Consider the following 7,305-nt stretch of genomic DNA (forward strand, 5'->3'; position numbering starts at 1 on the left):
ACATCAGATTTTCTCTGTCCTCTGTCAATGGCAGCATCTTACAGAACTGTAGTACGTCGTCAGAACCAGAAAATTAATGTGGTACATTACTGTTATGTAAACTGCAGACCTTATTTGCCGCTTAACAATTTTTAAATGTACATATTTTCTGCCTTTGCTGTACAGTACTATACATTATGGTGCTATACAGCTCTACAGATGTTATCATATGTATACGTTGGTATAACCTTCACTGCAATTGGGATAGAAAACTATTCCATAATTCCACAGTTTAGCTCTCTGTATATTGCAAATATTTTCCAGTTCATTTCATTTTTTTCTTCCAATCTAATACATATATATATAACATTTTACTCAAAAAGTTTATGTATTTTTATGTATATAACACATGGAAATAATAACATCGATGTAGTATGCTACAAAATTTTAATGTAATTGAATGTACATTTTCTGGCATTTAGGTGTAGGGAGTTCACCAAAATTACTATGATCAACTTGTTTCTGGGTTTATTATTTTTTTAAAAAAATTCAAAATGCTAAACCTTTTGTAATTTATTGATATATGGAGTATGGTAGGAGATTGGAGGTGGGGTTGGGGGTTTCGAATAAAAATGGGAAAATCTGCTAGACAACTTTTAAAAGAGCTATAACATTTTTTAATGGGTGGCTGTCTGCAAACTGTTCATTGAATAGCCCATTTTTTCCCCTCCTACATTGCAGATTCCCAACATACCTGAGCCTCCAATTAGACTCTTTCTTTGTTTATGTGAGTCTCTCTCTTTTTGTGTGTGTGTGATTCTATTAGCTAATTTTTCCTTGAATACTGACAAACTGTAATTGTATTAATATATATTAATATTTATGGGGTACAAAGTGGATGCTATGATATATTATACACATACAACATGGTGTGATTGAATTAAGGTAATTAACATCTCCTTCACCTCAAATACTTTAAACATACTGATTTCAAATCCTTTGGATTAATACCCATGGTAGCATTGCTGCATTATTTGATAGTTCTTTTAATTTTATTTTTTTATTTCAAAATACTAAGGGGGTACAAATGTTTGTGGTTGCATGGATCCCTTGTGTAATGCTTGAGTCATGGCTGTAAGTGTGCCCATCACCCAAATAGTGTTCATTGTACCTGTTTGGTTGGTTTTTACCCCTTTCCTCCTCCCCACTCCCCATTTGCTAGTGCTATTTGTAGTTTTTTGAGGAACCTCCCTACTCTTTTCCATAAGGGCTCTACATATTTTCATTCCCCCGCTCTGTGAGTCTATCTCTAAACTACGCCAGTAACAAATCTGATGTCTAACATCTTTGTGTTTGAAACACTTGCGTTTGAACGGGATCAAACTTGGGAGCAAAAATTCTAAGGAAATTATTATAAACCGTTTTTCATCATTCCTTCAACTTCTGACCTTTGCAGCCAATTGCATAGTAAAGACTTTTCACGTGAGGTTAGATTATGAAGGTCAAATAAAACTTTTATTCATTTTATTTTTTTCATTAGTTCCCATTTTATATTTTTGTTTTACAGTCTGTGTATAACATTTGAGTGCACGTTAGCAGATGTGGATCTGAGGTATGTCTGTAACGTTTGAAAATAAATGGACAGAGTCTTGAAGTACTTTATGATCACTCTTGCCAATTATTCTGAATAATAGTGAGGTTACGGTGTGTTTTATTTCTGTATGGAGAATGTTTTTTTTTATTCTAGGCTTTCCTTTCCGCCTTGAACTTGAGTCAGAGCGGCTGCTGGAAGGCATTTGTCTGCTACAATTTACATTTAGGCTACTGGGTCATCTAGATACATTTCAGAACCTTTTGGTAGCTCAAGGTTTTTCTTAGAGACATTCTGGACTTTCACCCCACATTTATTTTTTGGTGTATTCACTCACTCTTACCGTCCTCATCACACCTTGGAAACCATCCTGTGTCTTACGATGAAAAGAACCCCCTGAATATCATGCAGCCTCAAAGATGATAGAAAACTCTATGTAGCTTGAAATGTAAATAGGTTTATAAGGTCTTCGGGGCTGGTGTGCTGGTCAGTAGGTTTTCCTGGATAAAATAAAGCCCTGAGCTGTAACGGTTGCCAATTTCTCTGGTGTAAACACTCCCAGCCAGACCGATTTCAAGCTGCCAACAATGTAACAGCTGGCTCACAAAATGTTGCAAAATGTAACAATTGCCTCTCAAGAGTTGCAACAAGCCAGGAGGCACCATGAAGATTGGTTTAGGGTCCCCAAAGAAAGAAAGAACCATTCAAAGGCTCTTGCTCTTTCTCACCTCCTCATGGGGGATCTGGGAGCTGCAGGGCTTCAGTTAAGGTCTTCTTGCCTCTTCCTTAGATTGCCCTGCCTGCTAGGAAGCTCAGCAAAGTTAACCAAGCCCTGCCCCAGCCAGGAACCTCAAGAATGTGGAAAAAATGTGGCTTCTCTACCATTCCTTAACGTTCCAACTCTGGTATTTTAAATTTAAACGTTAACACACGAAAAAAAGAAAAATAGATAAATGCCTTATGCTCCGTACTTACTGCTTATACGCATTTTACATTTTGACAAACACAGGCAAATTGGTCTCTAGAAAACATACCTGTTGTTTACACTCAATCAATAGTTTAAAAGAAAACACTTTTCTTCAGACATTTGCTATCAATAAGTCCTGGTACACTTTTAAATTTTCTTTGCCAATTGTGTAGGTTAAAAACCATTTCATTTTGATTTGCATTTTTGAGTGAATAAAATGTATCACCTATGATATTTCTTACACATTGCTTTTTAATGTGTGAAGTAATTATATAATTTCCTCGTTTTACTAATTAGGTTTCTTTTCTAGTGGATGTTTTAAGATATGTATTTATGTGACAGACACTGCAAAGTACTGATGGGTCGTCTTTCCTTCTTGATTTATATTTGCAGAACGCATACAAAAAAGAGATGATGCCCATGTTGTTTGAGTTTTCTTACCATGTGCATACACTGCTTTTTCTTTTTCTTTTCATTTAATTAATTAATTTTTTTAGAAACAAGGTCTCACTCTGTCACCCAGGCTGGAGTGCAGTGGCACAATCACAGCTCACTGCAGCCTCGAGCTCTTGGGCTCAAGTGATCCTCCTGCCTCAGCCTCCCAAGTAGCTGGGACTGCAGATGTGAACCACCACACCTGGCTAATTTTTTTATTTTCTGTAGAGACAGAGTCTCGCTATGTTGCCTAGGGTCGCCTCGAACTCCTGGCCTCAAGAAATCTTCCTTCTTCAGCATTTCCAAAGTGCTGGGATTACCGGTGTAAAACCACTGTGTCCGGCCACACTGCTTATTTTTAAATCAGCAATAACAATTTCTGAGTGATAGGATTATTGGATATATTGGTTTGTTTTACTCTTCTGTATTAAAAGCACTAAAAAACAAACTGACAATCAAAACAGGGGGAAAAAATATGTGGTCTGAGAAATAATCATAAAATTAGGTAGGGATTTGAAAATTGACCACGGTGCATCCAATATATGAAATAAGCAGTAGTTAAAAAAAAAAAAAAAACATGGAAACCTTCCATTTTGGGTCAAGGGAGTGTTTCTAAGACATGGTTATGTGAAAAAAAATCAACTTGCTGTATAGTTGAGTCCAGTGTGCATCCGTTTAGGTAAAAATGACACACCTGGGGAAACTATACATTTTTTGGTGTATGTTCATGGACCCAAATTGATGGAAAAGCTCTGAAAATGTACCCACCGAACAGGTAACAGCAAGGGGAAGTTGAAGAAGATGGTAAAGTCACTTTTGATTTATTTACCTTTATATATCCCATTTATTGTTTGTATTTTGACAACAAAGCTAAAATAAATATTGGCAGCATCACTTAACACATGAACTGCCGTGCGAGTTGTATTTAACTCACGCTCATTTTGAGCCCGGCGCCTCGTGAAGCGTATGTAACCCACACGTCTCTTCCCCTTGGGAGCCGAGAGAACTGTTTTTCAAATTGCATGTAACTCACACACAGAAAACAAATAAAAAATAACACATTTTTCATTAAATTAGAAAGGATCCTTTTGTTGTCGAAGTTTTTATTCTATTTTTGTCTTAAAACACAGTGGCTCCAAGGAAAAAAAAATTTTTTTCTAGTGTGGCCGTGCATGTGTTAAAAAAATACCATATGCGTCCAAGTGCCTGATTTCCCCTGTTTCTATTTCCATCACGTGGCTTCCTCGTTCACTCCATGTCCGGGACTCAGCTTGCCGCTCAGCTCCTACATGGCCCGTGTCTTTCTTGTGTAGCATTTCCCAGCCTGTCGGTTCTCAGAAACAGCCTCTAGCCCTAAGCATCCTCCGCATGCTCTGTGACTATTCACTGACTCAGGGACAGCAGAGTCAGGGCAGATTCCTGACGCTTACAAGACACTTGGGGGGAGACAAACATCTGTTAGGCATTACGCTCACATACGCCAAAGGAACAACGGAGAAAAAGATAAGTTAGAATTCTTAGAAACAGGTCTAGGACTCCTTTTAAAACAAAATACTTGGAAACTGAGTATTATGGAAAGAATTCAGTGCCAATAACTGTGGATTCCAAGGAAGAGCACGGAGTTGGAACATTCTGCTCTCTAACCAGGTACTCGTGGGTCAGCAGGAGCGATCACACTTTGGTTTTGCCTCACTTTTAAAAAGGCACACTAATTATTATTACGTGTTTTCATCATCTCTATTTTTTAAAAAATTGGGCCTATCCAATGTAAATTTTGTTCGTTATTTCATAAATGGCTCGGGCCGGATTATTTTAGAATCTACCTTGGGGTGTGTCATGTGGCATCTCTGGTGACTGATAAACGCAGATGTTTTCATTTTATCTCAGAAAATGCAAGAAGTTAAAGGCAACCTTTATTTCTAAAATGCATTTTGATTCCATGGCACATCTTCACTCCCGTGTATAAAAGACGTGTTCTTAATCCCAGAGACTCTAAATGGCTGAGGTCATATTCCAAAAATGAGAAGTTTCTATGTCTAGTTACAAGTGATCGGTGTGGACCGTTAAATTGCAGATGCCCCCGCAGCGAATGACGGCTCTTGGAGAGTGAGGATAGATCCCCAGCCAGACTTGGAAAACAACGTCACGTCTGATTTCCAAAAGTATCTTCATAAGGCCAGCGATGAAATATCTCTTCCTGACAAAAATGGTATTATTGCCGGACCCTACGCTCCTTTTTAAAAAAACAAAACCAAACCAAACGATGAGAGTTGAACCTCATAAAAGAAGGGTTGACAGATAAAATACAGTGTGCCCAGTTAAATCTGGATTTGGGACAAACAACAAATTTTTTTTTAATGGAAGTATATCCCAAGCAATGTTTAGTGTATCTATGCACCGCGTAAAGCTTAGTATAAATATAGGCCAGGCAATATTTAGTATATCTCAGGCATTGTTTAGTATAAGTGTATCCCAAGCCATGTTTAGTATAAGTATACCCAAGCCAAGGTTTAGAATAAGTATATTCCAAGGAAAGTTTAGTGTAAGTATAGCCCAGGCAGTGTTTAGTATAAGTATACCCAAGCCAAGGTTTAGAATAAGTATATTCCAAGGAAAGTTTAGTGTAAGTATAGCCCAGGCAGTGTTTAGTATAAGTATACCCAAGCCAAGGTTTAGAATAAGTATATTCCAAGGAAAGTTTAGTGTAAGTATAGCCCAGGCAGTGTTTAGTATAAGTATATCCCAGGCAATGTTTAGTACAAATATATGTCAAGTAAAGTTTAGTGTAAGTGTATCCCAAGCAATGTTTAGTATATCCAAGGCAAGGTTTAGAATAAGTATATCCCAAGTAAAATTTAGTATAAGTATAGCCCAGATGATGTTTAGTATAAGTATATCCCAGGCAGTGTTTAGCATAAATATACCTCAAGTAAAGTTTAGTATAAGTGTATCCCAAGCAATGTTTAGTGTAAATGTTTACTGAAGGCAAGGTTTAGAATAAGTATATCCCAAGTAAAGTTTAGTATAAGTATAGCCCAGGTGATGTTTAGTATAAGTATATCCCAGGCAATGTTTAGTATAAATGTGTCCCAAGCAATGTTTAGTGTAAGTATACCCCAGGTGATGTTTAGTATAAGTATATCCCAGACAGTGTTTAGTATAACTATATCTCAAGCAAAGTTTAGTATAAGTGTATCCCAAGCAATGTTTAGTATAAGTATACTGAAGGTAAGGTTTAGAATAAGTATATCCCAAGTAAAGTTTAGTATAAGTATAGCCCAGGCAATGTTTAATATAAATATATCTCAAGTCAAGTTTAGTATAAATGTATCTCAAGCAATGTTTAGTATAAGTATACCCCAGGAAATGTTTAGTATAAATGTGTCCCAAGCAATGGTTAGTATAAGTATATCTCAACATTTAGTGTAATTACATCCCAACAGTGTGTAGTGCAAGTGTATCTCACACAGCCCTCGAGTCATATGCTGGTGGGCATCCTACATGTTTTATTTGCTCAACTGGCAACGCCACATGAAGGACACTGTTGCAAATCGTTTGTAACCGATGAGTAATCACCTAGCGCTGCCATATGCTTTGACTAAAACAGAAGTCTAAATAGGGTTGACTTAAAGAAAACAAATGTTGGCAAATACGAGAATAAGCCTCCCTGGATTGGAGCGAAGGGGTTGGCAGGCAGAGAAGCTGCATTTTAAAACAGCCTAAAGAACAAGAGTAGCTCTGCCCAGCATGCCCTGGCAGTTGTGCGCTGACAACGTAGTATTCTTCTCTGGTTTGGGTTTCATCTCAAGTTGGCAAAAGCTCTTCATGTTGGAGAGAAAAACGCTATTGAGCTACTAGTGTTTGTTTCAGGATTGGACGGTCTCTGAGCCTGTGGTCTGCAAATATACAATACTGCACGTGAGAAATGACTTCAACTTTATTTAGAATAACTACTGGAAGATATTTAATGAGAGTCTTTAAATCCCTATTAATTTAGATTCTCACATCTCATCCTGCAGTGGATTTAAACATTATTTTGCCTTAAAAAATAAACACAAGTTTCCCTCGTCCCAATCTTTAAGGCTTTATAACAATAAGTAAACAGTTCTTTCCTGCTTGTCTAATATTTATACAGGTGGAGTTTATTTATCTGGGCAAAGGAAAACATTTTGAATTTAAATATATTCAACGGCTTTCCATTTTCTGGGACACGTTATTTTGGTACAACGGCCCAGAAAGCAACAGTCTAAATTTAAGTTGTGTGGACAATGAGAGAAAGATGCCTCACCATGAAATAACATTTCTTTTTGTTTTCTTTAAAAGGAGCACCGAA

The 7,305-nt window shown here is 37.2% G+C and overlaps 1 non-coding gene across 1 annotated transcript; it reads right to left on the reverse strand.

The window, feature by feature from the left end:
* Positions 1–593: 593 nt before the first annotated feature.
* On the reverse strand, positions 594–655 carry LOC123628974. Its single transcript, XR_006731849.1, has one exon. It is a non-coding gene; the product is annotated as a U7 small nuclear RNA (small nuclear RNA).
* Positions 656–7,305: the final 6,650 nt, after the last annotated feature.

Source organism: Lemur catta, chromosome X (genome assembly GCF_020740605.2).
Source record: "Lemur catta isolate mLemCat1 chromosome X, mLemCat1.pri, whole genome shotgun sequence".
Classification (NCBI taxonomy): domain Eukaryota; kingdom Metazoa; phylum Chordata; class Mammalia; order Primates; family Lemuridae; genus Lemur; species Lemur catta.